The sequence below is a fragment of the Motacilla alba genome, chromosome 11 (genome assembly GCF_015832195.1).
Source record: "Motacilla alba alba isolate MOTALB_02 chromosome 11, Motacilla_alba_V1.0_pri, whole genome shotgun sequence".
NCBI lineage: Eukaryota > Metazoa > Chordata > Aves > Passeriformes > Motacillidae > Motacilla > Motacilla alba.
Window position 1 is genome coordinate 15,897,292 of NC_052026.1, and position 18,786 is coordinate 15,916,077.

Here is an 18,786-nt window from a genome sequence, read left to right on the forward strand (position 1 = left end):
AACCCAGTGAACAGCTTGGTTCATAACCTTCACCTTCCCACGAGAGTCTGAGGGAAGATCCAGCTGTTTGGGTAACACAGTGGAATAGGAAATTAGAGAGCATGTGTTCTTACACCCTCCTCAGTTCTCACTGAGGAGTATAAAGTGACTCACCACAAATAACCCAGGTAACCATAAAAAAAAGATTTCATGAACCCATGAAACTGATACTGATTCCTCTCCAGGCCTGCTGAGTCAGTGGAGAAACCTTTTCCACATTTAAAATCAATGGCAAAACGGTATCAGGAAGGGTATTTCTTTCTCCCTGGGTATACAAACCTGGCTTGGCTTTATGCTGCTAAAGCTGTGCTCGTTTCTTTGGAAACAATCAACATCAACTCTAACGTTAATGATTTTTTCTCATTTGCATTTCTTGTCCAGAAGATTTGGAACTTTTCAATGGTGCCAACAAAATCAAGTTATTTTAGGACTATTAAAAGGCTGTCTTGTATTCATAGAAAATATGCAGGCAGCCTAGAGGAACTTTCTACAACTTATTCTGGGACACACAAATAAACTTTTCATCTGGCAGCTGTTCCAAGAATCCTACACTTCAGAAGGTAAAACAGCAACTGCTGGGTTGCTTTGATCTACTGAGCCACCACAGAAAATCCCTGTTCCAAGATCCCAGTGCCTGCAGTAGGGCATGATTTTGGGAAGAGCAGCTCTGGAACAGACCTATGCAGAGACAGGTGTACTCAAAAACATTCAATGTGTTCCAGAAAACTTCCAGCAATAGATCTCACACTCTAGCAGCAGAAAAAAAGGCTCATGACACAGCTGGGGAGTGACAGTGTGGGTTAATGTTAATAATGGCTATTATCTTTATTTCCTTGTCCCTGGAAGATAAAAACTCAAGAACATTCCTAAATATGGGGTGAAATTATTGTGTCCAGACCCCAGAGAACAATCCTTGGTGATTAATCCTGCTGCCCTGGTCCCCAGCAGTCCTGGAGTGCTGTGAAGGGCTCCTTAGAATTAGTGAAGGATTGCTAAGGTTTCACCAAACACACACACAAGTCACAGGCAGGAAACACTGAACAGCAAAGTCCTCATCTTTTCACTGCATTAATAAAATCACAGTTGCAGTAGTGAAAGGTCTCAGATACCCTAGAACCAGTTCCCACTAGGGAACTCTCATAAAAAAAGGGGAGATTAGCTCTAGATGCTGCCTTTGCCAGGGCTCCCAGCACACACTGTAGGTGATGCAGATCCTTATCCAGTAGAAGACGGGCAGAGATCAGCAATTCATTTCACATTAGCCGGTATTGAACATCAGTCATTACAACCAGCACAGCCCAGATTTGAGCCAGTGACCTGAGGGTGAAAGGCTGCAGCTTCCCAGGCCGGTGATCATTACATTTTGACACAACCAATTATTCAAAAACAGTCACTCAGAGCTCAATTAAAATTTCAGTAACTTAACCTTTTCTTTGCTTCTCCCTTTGTCTCCTGCACATCCTGTCCCCCAGTTTAAATAAACTGAACACTTTGTCACTGCACTATATAATTCTGTATTCAAACTGTCAGGACCCACCGTGGTCACCTCTGTCACTGTCTCTGCCAATCCCAACGTGCTTGCTCAGGCCTCTGAACAGTATTAAATGTTCCCCCTGACAGACACTTTGATAACATCACCAAGCACACACATTGAGGCAAATTCCTTCTGACAGCATTCACTCAACAAGCTGAAAACTAAGGAGGGACACGGATTTGTTTTAGTTACTTTGCCTGTGTGATAGATGTTATAATTAACTCTCTGTCTAATACCAAAAAGCTATTGTTAAGTTTCACTGCCTTTGAAGATTCACATTTGTAGCGGCAAACCTCTCAAATGAACACATTTAGCAATGACTGCATTTTTCAGTGATTTCTTAATGTTGCCAAACAGCAGCACTGAATATTTATAGAGTTCCTGTTAAAAAATTACACATAACATTGCTTGTTTTTGCTTTGATCTAGAATTTATTGCCTATGGAGTAAAAAAAAAAAAAACAACAAAAAACAAACCACCAACAGACACCCCCTCTCTCGTGTACACCTTCAATGCATGTTGGCTGCTTAAGACTGTGTAGAGGCAGGTCAACTCAGACTCCAAATCCAATTAAATTAATGCAACCTCTCGGAAAACATGGAATCATTATTGCTGCAACCATTCTAACATTTATCACATCCACACAGTCACCCGTCAGAAACTAAACTCCTAAGTCTCCTACTCTGTGCTCACCATAATGGATCCAGTAATGTGTTTTACTCCAGCAAGAGCCAATGGTTATAAACAGACTCTGCAGCACTGTACCCACCCCCTGAGCCACCAGCAGGGTCTGCACTGCAGTTTAACAAGTGGGTGCCCCTGCCCTGAGAGCTTCCTGCCAAAGCAAACATCCCCGCAGCCCTTGGGGAGTGCTGAAGAAGCGGGACTGACACCAGTTCTGGGGATGCCACCAAAGGTGAGGTGCACGGCTGGGTAAATCACCAGCTTCAGGGACAGCTTAAGCCACAAGGACTCGCCACCGTGGTGGGAACCTGGCAGGAAGGAAGTGCAAAAAAAGCTGCTAATAACAGGTAGAAGTTTGTGTTAAAATAGGTCTCAGTTCAACTTCCATCGATTTCGAGTCCCTTAAACACAACTACCAACGTGTAATTTGCAGTACCACAGATGGCACCTTTGGATTTGGCCCAGGAGGTAACTTTCTGACAGCATCATGGGTTTCCCAGTTATGAGAACACACACTTATCAGTCTGGTGTTTTTGTGAGGCTGCTCTGAGAAGAATATCTCTGATGGAAAAAGCTAAAATAGTCCACTCTACAAAGACTGATACTGCACTTTCTGAACTGCTGTTCCCTCCCATTTCTCCTTGGAACGTGGATAAAGTCAGTCATTTTGGATTTCTACCTGCCAGGAAAATGATAATGAACTAACTAAAAATGCTCTAGAGTTGCCTGCTGCCCCAAGCAACACACGTGGCTCCAGTGCTCCAGAGGATGTGCCTGATCCCTGTGCTTTCAATCCTCTACCCAACCCAGCAGAGACAAAGCACTCAGCAACCTCAACACTCCTGGCTCCAGGCTGCTGAATTCATTGGTCCTGGGATGTGACAAAAAGCACCTATGCAACTTCAGTTTTGTGATTTTGAAAAGAAAGATAAAAACCAAATTGCAATTGGCATTTCTATTTCCCACTCCCGGATTTGTCCCTTTCACTACCACTGTGGATCATTCCCACAATGAACTTCACAGTACCCTCATCTTCATTAGCTCTCCAGGCTAAGCTGTTTAATGGCTACAGTGACACAAACAAAGGCACCACCAGTGTGCCTCGGGGCTGTCTGGCATTTTAAACAGTCTGACCACAAGCTGGACATGTTTCCTATACAGCTACTGGAGGGTGTGAGCAGAAAGGATAATTTTTCGGTACCACCTTCACATAATGAGTTATTTAAATTACCTTTCTTCTTTTATCATAATGATTTTTTTTAATCTTGAGATTGATTTTACATGAAAACCTGCCACTACCCTTGAAGGAGTAAGCAATATAATGGTTTGGTTTAATAATTATTGTAGTTCCCTAGACTACCTCAAGCACAGACAACAGCCCTGCTCTGATGAAATATAACCAAAGATTGATTACAGAGTTGGTATCCTCATGTCCTATGCTCCAGGTAGGTGAGGAATGCTCATTTTAATTCTAAATGTGGCATTGGAGTTGTGTGTATCTCATAGCCATAGTAAATACTGTCCATGTTTCCACTGATAAACATTTCTTATGGGGTTTATTCTGTAACTTGCTCATAAGCATCTGCTTGAAGTTTGGTGGAGAAGTTGAAGAGAACATAATTTTAAAGAATAATAATAATAAAATATTTCAGCTCCTTTAAACTGTAAGAATATTAAGAAAACACAAGTTAAGCAGTTTATGAAGCTTAAATATTCTGGGGTATTGGTATAATACTTCAAGAAAGTTCTTCTCTCAATGTACACTTCTGCAAAATGCATAACAATACCTGCTTAAATTCAAATTTACCCAGGAGACCAGAATGTCTCTGAATTGCTTGACTGCTTTATCATGCAAATGTTTTCTTTATCCTACAAACATTCTTATGGATAAATAAAACAGTTTAAAATTATACATTATACTTTAAGTATACGTGCAATGTTAGAGAGAATAAAGCCTGTGGATTAGATTTTCTGGGCCAGTGTAAAGTGAGGAACTTCACTGAGTCCTGGAACATTTGTTCAGATGTACAGTAGCATCTCTAAGATAGGACTTTGAATTTTTTTTACAGATTATGGCCTTGACAGACGTGTTCAATATATCCTTTCTAGGATGAAATTTATGGGTATGCATTGCATTTAATCTGACTTTGCATTAAAACTTGGTGTTCTCAACAGGCCTCAGAAACAGCTGGAGCTGTGACCGACAGCTGGCTCTGCTGCCCTGCAGTTTTACTCACAGGGATGTCTCCTGGGACAGGGGGATTCCTTGCTTGGAGCCCAGGGATCTACAGCCCGGAGGCCCAGGAGGGACAGAATGCAAGGAAATGCTACCCAAAGGTCTGGTTTTGGCATGGAAACCTCCCTTAGCACTTGTTCACTCAATATTTGGTCATTCCCTGAGGCACTCACTGCTGGAGGTGCCTGGAAGGAGCTGTTCTGCTGCTGGACCTCCTGCTTTCACCTTTGCACATCAAGATAGAATTTTATTTTATTTTTGCTGAAGAGGTATCACTTGTTTTTTAAGTTATCAATGGGTATACTTTTTATTACCAGATCTCATTTAAACTAGTGAATGCAAGCACTTGTGTGCTGATTTGTGACTTTATTTCTTCCTGCACATCCTTGCGCCCCTGAACCAAATTGCATCAGACCAGGGGGAGGGGGGGAGAAGTGTTCCAACATTTGTAAAATTATTCATCTTATTTTTTCTTGCCTTTCTAATATATATCTTAGCTGGGAGATGTGATTCTTGCTAGCTCTGGAACTGCTTTTAATTCTCTCCCATTTTTAAGCAGATATTAATACCTGTAATGTTGGCCGGTGTTACACCCTTCCTCTGAACGTTGGCAGAGCTGCCTCTCAATTCCTAAAGATTATCATTATCTGGCTGATAAGGGGAGGTATCTTTGTTTCTTATCACTGCCTGGTATAGGGAAAGATTACAAAGGATTTACTGAACAAGCTGCCCAGGGGCTGAGAAATTACCTGACATGATGCTCAGGATGCTCAGCAATGAATTCAGCCTGTGAAGTTCCCTCTTGAAGTCTATGATTATTTTGGGTTACTTGGTACTACTTTCGTACAGTGACAATGTGACCAGCCCAAGATCTGCAGATCTTTTGCTCTGCCTTTGACTCGACCTTCCTTGAGAGGAATTAAAAGTCTGCAGCATTTGTGGGTGATACTACCCAAATGTAAGAAAACCCACTTTCTTCCCTGAGTTTCAAATGGGTGGTAAAGAAGATGTTGCTGCACAGGTTAATGATTGAACTTCCTCAGTCCTGAGCAGCTTTTTAGCACACTTAATTTCAAATTAAAACCATTTGCCACTAATTTCTCTCAGTGAATGAAAAGATCAAAGACATCTGCTTGAACTCTTTATATAGATGACATGTGCATTAATTTGTTGTCTTGTCTATTAGCTCTACATTTAAAAAAAAATTACCATGAATCCATAATGAGATTAAATGGTATTTTCCTACTTGGGAAGCAGAGCATATATTACAGAAAAGAAGACAGAAGACATTCTATATTTGACCCTTATGTCAAAGGACACCAACCAAAGAGAGTGGATCTGTATAATTAATCCCCACTATCATAAGTAGGTTTAAACAAAAGTAAGAGATTTCATAAACGATTGAAAGCAAAGCTCTACATTTCCTTTTCCTTGTGATAACACCATTAATTTAAAACAACCTAGATCTCATCAGCCACTCTATAACAATTATTTGTGGAAAATTATATCTTCATGTTGACCATGCAAAAAACTTACTTTAAAAACAGAGTTTATTTTTCACGCCAGCACCAACTTCAAGACAATGCACACATACTGCAATTTGTCCTGTTAAATGGGATGAAAATGGGGTGTGGGTTCTCCTTGGGTTTTGTAGCTCTTTAGGAACCAAGAATAAGCTTTATATCATAGGAATTTGGGCAGAACTTTAGGGAAACAACAGACCAGAGCAAGACTGAGGAACCCAAAAGATTGCACTCTCAGCCCCAAAGTTTATCATTGCTAAGGCAAGTCCTACCCACAGTACATACACAGTCCTCCCACTTCCAGTGCCTCATTTGATGGAATAAAGGACAAAATTGCATATTTTCTAAGTAATTCTGTTTTCTGCCAATGAGACAAATGGCATCTTGCTGTCTGTCTGCCAAGAAGAATCTGTTACACTTTACTCACTCCCATTTCTCTATTCTGTTTTGTAAATTCTGTCCTCATTGAATGTGCTCATTGCTACATAGGTATAGTGATAGAATTATAATTATATACCAATTTAATATTTATGCATCTATAATTATTAGCTAAGTTCAGTTGTAGAAGATCTTAATAATAGCTGCTTCCTTTCTGTCCACTATTCCCACGTGGATCCCTCTGCTATCTCCTTCAGGTGCCTCAGGAGAGAAACTTCACAACTTAAACATACTCTCTATGCAAAAATACAGTAAATTCATACACTACAAACACCTGGCAGTTGACAGCTTAAGTACAGTTCTGGAGATGTAGGACTTTTCACCTCCAAATACAGACTTTTTTCTCTGTCTGCTAAATGCAGATGTAAAGGCAAGGGCTATGGAAAATAGATATCAAACTAGCTGGAAAGTCACATACAGCAGATAAGCACCTTGGAGACTGTAAAGCAGCTCAGACACTTATTTATTTGCTTGAAACAGTCCAAGGAGCTTCTCACTAAGGAATTCCTTTAGCTCGCTGCAAGCCTTGGAACCAAAGTTGTTTACTTTTAATAATAATAACCAACAGCAATCAACAACACAGCTCACCATCCCAAGTCCAGCACGATCCAAATACAACAATGAAACTGGAGTTTGGGAACATCTCAAATCTCACCCTCAGCTGCTACAAGTCAGAATAGTTCTATTTGTTGCAAGAGAGTTGTGTTGATTTTTATCACCTGAGAATCTGACCATGTAACCCCATGTACACCAAAGAAATCTACCATTACATCAGGCAGCCAGTTAAGCAGCTCTTTGTTTTTCTCTCTGATACCCTGTCTCTTCAATTGCTAGAAGCAATTAAGTGCCCACCACTTGTTTGAACAACCAAACCAAAATAATTACAAATGCATGTTACACTACAACAATTGCATATTAATAAAGGCTTGGGGCCAATTAATCATTACACCATCAATATCTAATTTGCATAAAACTATTCTCTTTAAAGACTCCATGTTTGGGGTGACAGGGTTACCTCATTGATTATGCAAATTCCTCATCAAGCTTTGCAGAAACAGTCAAAAGAAATAAAAAGGCTTGTCTGTTCCAGCCAACATCCTACTGCTATGAGGCAAGACAAAATTGGGGGGGGAAAGGAGAGGAAGAAGGAGAGAAGCAGCAATGTAGATAAGTTTTAAAAGGTAGGCTACAGTTCAGGCTTAGGAATATAAAACCGCAAAAAATTGAATCCACAGTACACCAACTAAGAATGCACTGGGGGATTGGGGACTTAATTCTTTACAGTCATGTCATCTCACAAACTCCAATTAAACAGCTTAAAACCAGTGTTACACTTTTCCATTTTACCTAGAGCTTCCTTACAGGTACATCCTAAAAGGAGATGTGCCTCCTAAACCAAAGTCCTACAGATGAACCCACCAATAACATGATGTATTCCCCTGGAGACTTGGGATATTCATTTGCTCCAAGATTTTCTGGAAAAATGCTGGCTTCTTAAGTTAGCAAATTTCTCCTTGAATCTTAGGAAGAATTCTCTCACTGACTGTGGGCAACAATTATAATTGCAATATTTTTCCACTTGCACAACTGGGCTGTGAATTAAACAGGCCCTGAGCTCAAACCATTCCCGCCTGGCTCTGCAGCAAAAGGCTGTTGTCCTGTCACCCCAAATTCCTGGCCATAGCACAGCTCAGTGTCACCAGCCAGCTGCTGGGACAAAGCAAAAGGAGAAAAGAACAGCCTGCACCTGCATCTTGAGCAGAAATAACAGTGTTCCTTGACTCCACTTTTGGGGTGCTGCAAGGAAATTAAGACTGGTCTATTTCTCCGGACCTGTGCAAAGTGGGAGCACTGTATTTCATCCTTTCAGGAATGTTTTTTTCCTTCAGCGACCAGGAACTAATGGTAATTATATAAGCAGGTCTCCTGAAGGATAATTAAACTCCCTTTTTATGGTAAAAGAAAGGTACAGCTTCATCTTTCCTCAGAGAGAGAAAACAACATGAAAACAAAAAAAAAAAAAAAAAAAAAAAAAAAGCCTTCAGAAAGCTGAGACTTGCTATGGCTACAGGCTTTTAGTGCTGCAGTGGGATGGGCAGCAAGATGGAGAACAGCTAAACCAGGTTTTGCACTATCCAAAGTACACATACCCACAGAAGAGGCCAAATATTTGGAAATTCAAAATAGTGAGAGTAAAAGCAACAAGGCCACCGTGTAGGGAAAGCAGAAGACTTCCCATGGCAAGTACTGCAAAGAAAACCCCACCAGTGTAGCATATATTATACCTGCAACATAGTTCATGCTCTATTCTCCATGGAGGGCTTTTCAACACCAAAATGGGGGACAAGGTGAAGAGAAGGGAGTTTAAAGTGCAAGCTGCACTCTCTGCTCCAAAAAGCACACTATGCTGATTCAAAAAAAACATTTTCAAAAATGCCTGTGGGTAAATTTGAGCTGCCCACAGCTCCCCAGGGGCAGTCAAACTTGCTGTCGAGCCATTTATGTGGATTTCAGTCAAATTCTAATTTTAGTGTTCATTAAACATGGGTAATTCCCAAGCCAATCCCTGCATCACCTACTACACATAATACCTCTACAATATAGGTCATCCTAGCTTAGAAAACATATACAGACATCAAAGTGCAACCATTTCATTATAAGTATTAACTTTATAAATAATTATGAACTTCTTAATTCCTTACAAGATGCTGTATAATCACAAATGGTTGTTTATTTTTTTAAAAAAGCCCTTACAATAGGAAGAGGATGGGAGGTTATGGTATATAGGAGTGTGTGTGCATATATTTATTTATTTATGTCTATTTACAAACCACCCACACACGGGTATTAGAGAAAGAAGAAAGGTCTAAATAAGAATCTACTTCAGGCAGAAGATGTTTCCTTGAGACATATTGAAGACAAGGGCTGGATTCTGCTTCAATATAAAGAAAGCCTCAAACCTGCTGTACTAATGTGAGGTGTTCTCAGCTCCCTCATTTCTCCAAGGAGTTCTCCTGTGCAGAAAGGTCCCAATCAGCCACGGTGCTGCTGGTTTCAGGTACTTTTGAGACACGGGTTGAAGTAGGGACACGGTAGCAAAGCTGTGAGTTCCCTGAACCAAAGCTTACAGCTGATGGAAGCTCTCCACAGAGGTGTTTGAGCTACAGCCACATCCTTCCTTCTCTTTTTCCCTCACCCTCTCCAGCCCTGTGACACTGAGGATGCAGGGCAAACCTTCCACTCTGTGTCTACACCAAAATGTGGCATTTCTTTTGTGTGTCACACAGGAAGAACAGGAAGAACATGTTTTTGCTCACTTTTTGGATGCTGCAGCAGGGGTACGGATACATCTGTGCTCTCAGCAGCTCTCTGGAGCTTGCGTGACCAGGCTGAGCCTTGTTACTGCAGAGGGAATTGTTTCATCTCTCCACAGAAATGAAATAGGAAGGAGATACTTCAGCACTGTACTAGATTATGCCAGAACTCATAAAAGAATTAAAACTAGCCAATTATGTCAGACCAAAGAAGTCTGACACACACAAAGCAGGGAAGATGTTGTAACACTGGATGGAGGGACTCTACTGAAATGAACCCTACAAGAGGATACACTTCCCAAAGAATGTTGATATATAATTCAATATTAAACACTGTTATTTTATCACAAGTGTGGAAATCCCTGGTGAACTTCAGAGACCAACAAAGATACTGTCTTGGAGCCAGACAAGGGCTGAGCTGGGAAGAAATGGATCTCAGAGCAATAATGAAATTCAGTCCATTTTTTGACAGCTTGCAAGGGGGCCAGTCTGGGTCTTGCCAAAGGAGGGCTCTTGGTCACAGGAGCCAGCCCAGAGTCACTCTGCACTGGGCAGCTGGTGCACACACCACTGGTTACTTCAGATAGCCTCAAGAAGCCTCCTCCAAAACAACTCTCCATGAGAATCATTGATTATTTCCTTTGAGCAACTTCTGCTATTAATCCAATAGCAGCATTTTAAAAATGTGCCCTTGCCCAGCATTAATGTGAGAGAGTGGATTAAATATAGTTTGACTGCTTGCATTTTAACAGCTCCATAGCTAATGTTGTTTATGGGCTGTTGGGTTTCTTTTTATTAATTTATATTGATTTTAAGTGCTCAGAAAAGCAAATCCTGATGGAATGAGCTGGAGCCAGGCACAGCAATGATCAGCAGTAGGCACACATCCCTGCACTGCTGCCAGGGGAACTCATTTGCAGCGAGCACACACCTGCTCCTCCACTGCCAGGGCCCCTCAATGTGAGCTTGTTTCTCCAGCCAAAGCAGAGCTTAGTTTTCCACAAGGTGAGCCAGCAGCATCCTAGAGACCAGGCTGGGGTTACCCTGCTTCTCTGGGTCTCAGTCTAACCTCAGAGTGCTTTTAATGCTGCTTGCAAAACTCAAGGTAGAAACACGCAGGTCTCTATTTGAGAACAAAAAAAAAACCCAATGGCAATTGCAAGAACATGGCAGAAATTGAACAAAAATACTAAGGTCCCAAGCAATTCTCCAAATCTCTGCACTGAGCTGGCCACGAAGTAATAGCAATTTGCACAGGAACTCCAGAGCTGCACAGTTCATGGCCAAGTGCTTTCTATCACCTAGAAACAAACCCAGACCCTCATTCCATCCTTTCCCTCAACACTTCTGCTCAGCTGGTGACTTATACAATCACACAACCTCGCCATTCCTAAGCAATTCAGGGTAAATGAGGCTAATCACTGCTGCTCAGCACAGCTGACTCTTATCCCTTCTCCAATCTTACTTAGGAAATTGCAGTGGGATTGATTATTTGGGATGGGATTTCAACCCCTCACACTCCTTGCTAGGTCACATGTCGTGGTTTATTTATATCTGCCTCAGTCATCCTAAGGACAAGTGGAAATTTGTCAGGGCATTTGGACAGAGTAAGAGTCAAGGCAAATGCAAAGGGCATTTTTAGATTTGTTCCTGCCCTGGACCTTCACTTGCCCTGGATCTGCCTGCTTTTGTGAAGATATTGGCTAAACCAACCTTGCCACTTACTGTAGTACACAGAATGTAAACAAAAAGTTGTGATTGATACTAAGAGCATTGCTAATTAGCTCAGAAGGACACGAGTAGTAAAGAAGGAGCCAGTGGGTAAAATGGAGGGAGAAGGAAATGCAGCTATTTATAAATCCTAAGTATGCATAAATAAAACAGATAACAAATAGGAGTGGAAAGAGGAAGAGAATTGAAAGCCACAGATAAAAATGAGAAACTAAGAACTGTAGAAGAGTGATAAAAGAGGTAAAAGGTTTTAAGGGCAGCAGAATTAACAGCAGTAAGAATTTATTTTTAGTGTGTTAAAAACATATGGAATCCTAAGAATGAAATGAAAAGATGCCAAAAGGCAGATATGTTCACTAACAGTAACAAGCTTTGTTTAAGGCTGCAAGAGGCACAAACATTGGCAATTTGACAAATATTTACAAAATATCACTTGCAAAGTGAAACAAACATCTAAGTTGGGCAAAGTCAAATGTGCTGAAATGTCTCTTCCACACAAGAGAAGGCAGGAAGATTTTAGGCAGCTCTCCTCACACGGGGAATGCCATGATCTTTTCAGGCTATAAAGCCTGCACAGAAACTCTGCTTCTTTATTAATCTGTGTGGAAGCTCCCACCATCCAAGCCATGTGCTAATGGGAATGCCATCACTGCTGCAAGGTGCACTTGAGCCAATGCTAACAGAACACAGGAAAAATAAACACACAGGGAAATCCAGAATATGTTTCTGATCAAGTTGTGTGATTACACAGCGCTTCTTCTGTCTCTTAGTTTCCCAGTTTGTAAAATGAGGAAATAAGCATCCCTCTCTGGCAAGTTTTTTAAGTTAAGCAACACCTGAGGTGCCCTAGGACTGGCACTTTAAGAGTGTTATGCACGCTGCTATACAATATCTAAACCACTTTTTTCAGGGAAGAAGGATTTTCCCATCACATAAAAGCACCACACACGTTTCACAGCTTTTCAAGGACAAAAAAAGAGCAGAAGAAAAAAGAAAAAATCCACCAAATCCATTTAGATTTTCCATAAAAATCAGAAGGGTGTATGTCTGGCAGCTCCTGACAGCCAGTGGGCACTGAGTACCTACAGCCCTTTCAAAAGCTCAGCTTAAATATTTCTTGGTTTTGACTCAATAAATTCTGCAAAGAAATGAGTAAATACCTCACTTCAGTTCCTATCATCTCAGCTTCCCTCTCTTCCTGGCAGCCCAATAGTGAATTCATTAAATTTCATTAAAATATACATCTGGTTCCTGCTTTTACAAGGCTATGAAATCTGTAGGTCTTTGCAGACCAAAATCAGCTGTTCCCTGTTTTATACTGCCCTTCTGGCATATGGGCTCTAGATTTGAGTCAAAGATCCCCCTTTCTCAGCTGGCAGTCAGCAGGTTCCTGGGGTATGAGCACTAGTTCAGCTAAAGATTGTGGAAGATTAAGCTTGGCTTGATGATGATGAAGTTTGGAGCTCTGGTACTAGAAAACTACAACTCCCATAAGACATCCTGGCAGTCAGGGTAGAAGCAGATTACATGTCAAAGGGACCCAAAACTTAATTTGGTTCTAAAACCACAAACTCAAGAAATCCAAGTAGAAACAAGATCCTTCATATGCTTTCCCCAATGGAGAATGAATACTTTTGTGATGATAATGAGTTTTCCTCTTAGAAAATTCCATAAATCATGTTTTCTATTGAAAAAAAATAAATTTTAGAAAAATCTGTGGTAGAAAGTTCCAACAGTAATTGGATCCCTTGCAGGATGCTCCATGCCCTTGCCTGGTCTGTATTCACTCTCAAACACACATTGCTGGATTGAGTTGCTTTGATACTGACAAATATTCCTTTTGGCAGATCCAAAACACATAATTTTGACTTGGGAGAGTCTCTTCTAATATAGGTTCACAGGCACTTGACATTTCATCTCAAGGCTACAAGGAAGCAATGTGCTTCTTCCTTTCTTCCTCTGAAACCAAACAGCAGGGGTTCTTATCTTGGATGTGGAAATCGAGATTTAATTCTCACCCCCCACACGACTGTCAGTAAAAAACTCTTCTAAGTGACTGCTCACTGCTGGACACTCCCAGGCTATAGTCTGTCAGAATCCCCTTTTTAATACTGATAAAACAACTCTACATTGCAGAAAGAGCAAGTGTGCAGTGCCCGAAACTGCACTGCACTTTGTAAGGCAGGTACAGACCACGCTGGGAAGTGAGGGTGAAACGGGATAACGCTGGAAGCTCATTGTCCTTCACTCCTGTAATGCAAAGCTGAGAAGCTTAGGAAATTATTCTTACCCTGAAAATGCAAAGATTACTATCACCCTTTTAAAAAATAAGCACTTAACCTTGTTTGTAAAAGCTAAAAAAATCACCACAACCCCACTGTACAGACAGACACGCTGCCACCCCCACCCAACCCCAAATCCCAGCTTCTCCTTGGAGTTAGATAAAGGTCGTGCCTTTGCCACCCTGATTCAAAAGTTTCTGTACCTCAACAGTGGCTATTTTCCACCTCCTGTGACCTTGAGGAACGCTGTTCCCTCCAGGCATGCCAATAGTTGTAAAACAGGGAGTGCAGTAGGAAATGGATATGGATAGAGTGAAAGTGATTCTGTTGTCCTTTCACACACCCTCCGTGAGATGTTGAATGTGTTTGAATGTGATCCATCAAGACATTGATCCCTTGGGGAAGTGGAGATGTGTAAGGAAACTTCAAGTGCTTTCTAACCAGATCTACCTCCAGGAGAATGTACTGAGCAGTACAGTAAGAAGATACATATATTATCGATAGTCCCATGTCATGGGACAAGTCACAGCAGAGGTGAGGGGAAATCAGATGTGTTCTGGGGCTCTGGAGGTTATACAGTCACTCAAAACAATTTCTCCTTGAAAAGTCACGAGCAAACTGCTCTGTTGTGGTCTCTTTAGCTGCCCTGTGCTAAACTCAGCTGGAAGGAAAGGATAGAACAATACATTTTAATAAAACATTTTACAGGAAACACTGCGAAGAGGGTATTCTGTTTTGAAGCTGCCAAATTCCATAATTAAAACAAAAATGTATGATTAGTTATAAGAATTTTCTGCTTATGTTTAAGACCCAAAGAATTAAATCAAAATCCTTAAAAGCCATCACTAAATGAAGGAAATGCAGGAGCTGGCCCTAGCAGTGAAGTCTGTCACCAACACAGGCTTTATCCAGCTTAAGCCACTTCATTCTTTGATCAGAGAAGAGTGGCTTGTGTGGGTTTTATTTAGAAGGCTGGCAAGTGTCTCAGCTAGGACAGCTGTGTGCTCGGGGCTCATCTCAGGAGTAATCCCACTTTCCCCTTCCCCCTCCTGCCAAAGCCCAGGACTTGGGGTCACAGAGGTCCTGCCAAGTGCCAGGTCACATTCTGGCCAGCAGGAGATGTCACAGGTTTTGGGTTTGCTCACAAGTCCACTGCAAGAAGCAGCACCCAGGCCAAGGGAGAGAATGCTACAATTTCCTCATTTACTCCGGTCCTCATCTCCCAAGACCACCAAGAGACACCTCCTTCAGGCTGTGTAGCCTGTCAAACGGGGAAGAAGCTGGAGAAAGCACCTTCCAAAGCACTGCTCCTGCCTTGTTCTCACCCTAGAACCCAGGTGCACACAGCTCCCCTGAGCCCAGAGCTGCCAGAGGCAGTGCTGCCACACTGCCAGCAAAACCAGCTCTAAAAGAGGGAGTTCTCCCTCGACACGAGGTCAGGCTGAAGGCTCAGCCATCCATTCCACTGGCACACAACATCTCAGAGCATGGCCTGCACTGGATTAGCTGGAGCACTGAGTAGTAAGGTGCAGAATCAGACTTAATTGTCACTGATTGTATTACAGAACCAAGGAGTGAAGCCTTCTAAACCTTGCTTACCCACAGTGATCTGCCCTGTGGACTGAGAGGAATAAAGAGCCCTCACATCTAACCCACAAGAATCAATAGCAAACTCTTTCAGATCCTAATGGTGACAGCTTAGGACATCTCCACCCAGGCAGAAGTGCTTGCAGGATCACGCCCGTGTTTAGCTTTTGTTTTCTAAGGAGGGATTTATTGAACATGAAGCTGAACATCTTGCACAGATGCTTTTCATGTTTACTTTCACAAGGTCTGACTTTTTGCAGTGGTTATTGTTGGTGATACAGGTCTTCAGTGATGGCATTTTGGATTTAAGTCAGATCTAAATTTGATTGGCTAATTTATCAGCTCAATTTCTAAAGAACCTGGGACAATGGAGCCCCTAACCATAAAAAATGTGACACTGCTCTTTGATTACCAGCTGGGATCTCCAAGCTCTTTGCCCTACAAAGCGACAGTTTTTCAAAATATACAGCAACTAATATTTCATCTCAGCTGGCAAGGCTCCATAAAATGGTTTGGACCCTACAGTGCACTTAAACCCTTTGATAAACAGACTCTATAGATGGAGCAGATGGTGGTTCAGGAGTTCAAAATGCTCAAATTTCCAGCTGAACATAAAATAACCTGTAGGCAGAAGCAGAATAACATCTGAACAGGTTGGAACTATGTCTGTGATAGTCTGTTCTACTTGTTAAATGCTGAGGGAGAGCTGGTCTGAAACAGGGATATGGGATTGGTTGGGATCATCTATTTCTATGGGAGAAAACTTCCAGTCCTCTACAGTCACAGAGCAGCTGCACAATTGAGTAGCCCTTTTTACAAGCCAGCCTGGTTCCATCATGACAGCATTTGGCTGTCATGCTCCCGTCACTTCATTTGGAAGGCTGTAGGTAAATCTAATTGCTCCAAGGCACAGACATGGACATTTAATCTACCTTTTAAGAGTATTTACAACAACACTGAAGATTTAACCTCTCCTCATTACCTTTCAAAAGGAGATGTCTGCAGGAAGACAGGTCACAGCCATGTGTAAGAAAGCCAAGAGCTGACTGGCTTTTGAGCTGAGATGCAAAGATAGAAAAGAAGCCAAATTCTACAGGCTGCCAGTGCTGAGTGTGCACGATGTGAGCCACAGCTCTCCACGGAGCTCACAGACCCAAAGCTTCCATGAGGACAAAGTTCAAATGCATTTCACGTTGGGGAGAGGTCTGCAAGATTCACCTCAACCACACTCCTCCAGTGTTTTCCTTTTCCAGGATATAAATGATCCCTTGGAAAACATGACTAGCTGGGCAAAACGGGAGGTGCTGAGCTAGCCATGCCTCTGTGCGAGCCAAATTCCCCTCCTGGGATTCTGCTACCCCAGAACAAGCTTCTCCTGCAGGAAACTGCCAAGTGTAGCTCCAGGAGCTGCCAATTTCCAACCAGAAGAGCTGAAAACCTTGCACAGGTCTGGACAATTTGATCCTAAAATCCCTCTCTCTTTTGAGTTGTCTCTGTTAAGTCGCTGGATCTGCTTACCTGGGTGCATATCAGTTACAGGAAGAAAGAACACCAATGCTGAGTGTAACTTAGTGACAGCGGTTGCAAAGGGGAAGGAAAACAAAGAACTTCTCATATGCCAAATATTAAACCTTCCATTTGCATGCTTTTCTTCCTTACAGAGCTGGATTTTGACTAGCAGTGACAGCAGTTATAGTGCCCAACAGAAAAGCAGGCGTTCTGGCACCACATCACCCTAATATAAAAAATATTAACTCAGGCTTAGTAACTGTACAATTTCCTGGTGTTCTTTTAAAAATTGGGAGAAATAAAAGGATCTGTGTCAAACATGCACATCTAATGAGTCCCATGACCTAATCTGGAAAAGACTCATCAGGATACTGAAAAAAGCCAGACATGAGGCACTACACAGAGATCTGCTCCTTATTGTTGAATTCCAAGGCATACAGTAAGGTACCCCAAAATAATTACCAAACCATTTGTTACTTTTGAAAACAGAAGCTGTCCAGGATATTCTGGTGTCTCTCATACATCTGATATCCTCAATTAATTCAGTGAAACCCAGAACATCAGCATTCAAGTACCAGGTCCTCTCTCTGCTACAGCTCAGGCCATCAGCCTACCGAATACTGGAGTGAACCTTTGATAAATTAAAAAACAAACCTCTTGTTTCTGGTAGTCCTTTCTCTCCTTGAATTAGGTAATATGAAAGTAAGGCCTTTTGTTTTCCTTATTAAAAAAAAAAAAAAAAAAAAAAAAGGCAGGAAAAATGAATATTTCCAGAAATTAAATGGCAAGTTGTGTTATTTTTAGGGGGTTAGATGACAGGAGGCATCACATTTGAAAGTACTCACTTGATCAAAGAGCCCTAAAAGGATTCAGCAGCACTGAGAACTATATATCAAATAGGATTATGACAGAATTAAGGGACTGAGCCATTTATAACTTAGGGCAGTCTCCCTCTTTGAAGCCTGCCTTGGTAATTGATCCATTTTTCTATAAACCAGAACCATAGCATTGCATTAAAAATCTGTATCTATTCCAGAACTATTAGCTTTCCACAAGATAATCAGGGGAAAAGGTAACATTCGTATGTGACACTAGAATTTTCACTTGAAAAAGGAAATAGTCATGACATCTAAACAGAGAGAACATTTTTCTATCAGCATTACCGTGTCCAACAAATTCTCTTCTGCAGCATGTCAAAGCACCAGTTGTGCATTAAGGAAACATAAATCACACAAAAGAAGTGGAAACTATTGTTTTGTGTTAGACAAATTGAAAAGGATATGAATGCATCAGTGGCACTTATTTTACTTCTTGGGATGCACAAATAGTGCTGAGAGGAAATCTAAGGCACACACAAATCAGTTCAGATGCTCTAACTCTTGCTTTTGTTTGTGGGAACACTCTCCTCAGGAGAAATCCTGGCCCTGGTGAGGTCAAGAGCAAAACTCCCAAAAACACCAAAAGCTACAAGTGGACTGCAAGAAGCACCAATTCCTTGTCTGGCATTAAGGTATCCCTATATTAATTTATTAGATGCATTAATGTAACTGAAGAGGAGGAAAAAATTTAGCCTAAGACTCCAAAACCCATCACATTTATTTAAAGCTCTTTGTTCAGTCCAGCCAGGGTTTTATGGACTTAGTGCTGCCATGTGTCTGTATCATCCCACAGCAGGCAGGCCCCACCTTTTCAGATGATGCAGATATAAATAGGACCAACACAGGGATATAAATAGGACCAATATAGGGATACCTTATGGCATGTCTGAAATTCAGAGAATATCTTCACCACTTAATATAACTGCTGGGAAAAAAAGTTAACGGGCTGACTTGTGCAGGCACTTTGCTTTATTGTCTGGTGGCTCTGACCTCCCATCATTGCCTGTGACAGGAACCTCATAAACCAAAAT

The 18,786-nt window shown here is 41.6% G+C and overlaps 1 long non-coding RNA gene across 13 annotated transcripts in view; it reads right to left on the reverse strand.

Moving 5' to 3' along the window:
• LOC119705373 overlaps window positions 1-17,552 on the reverse strand; it is a 113,161-nt gene extending 95,609 nt beyond the window's left edge. For all 13 annotated transcript variants that reach the window (XR_005258206.1, XR_005258211.1, XR_005258209.1 and 10 more), the window contains exon 1: window positions 16,887-17,552. This is a non-coding gene — a long non-coding RNA (uncharacterized LOC119705373). The remainder of the gene's footprint in view (window positions 1-16,886) is intronic.
• Window positions 17,553-18,786: the final 1,234 nt, after the last annotated feature.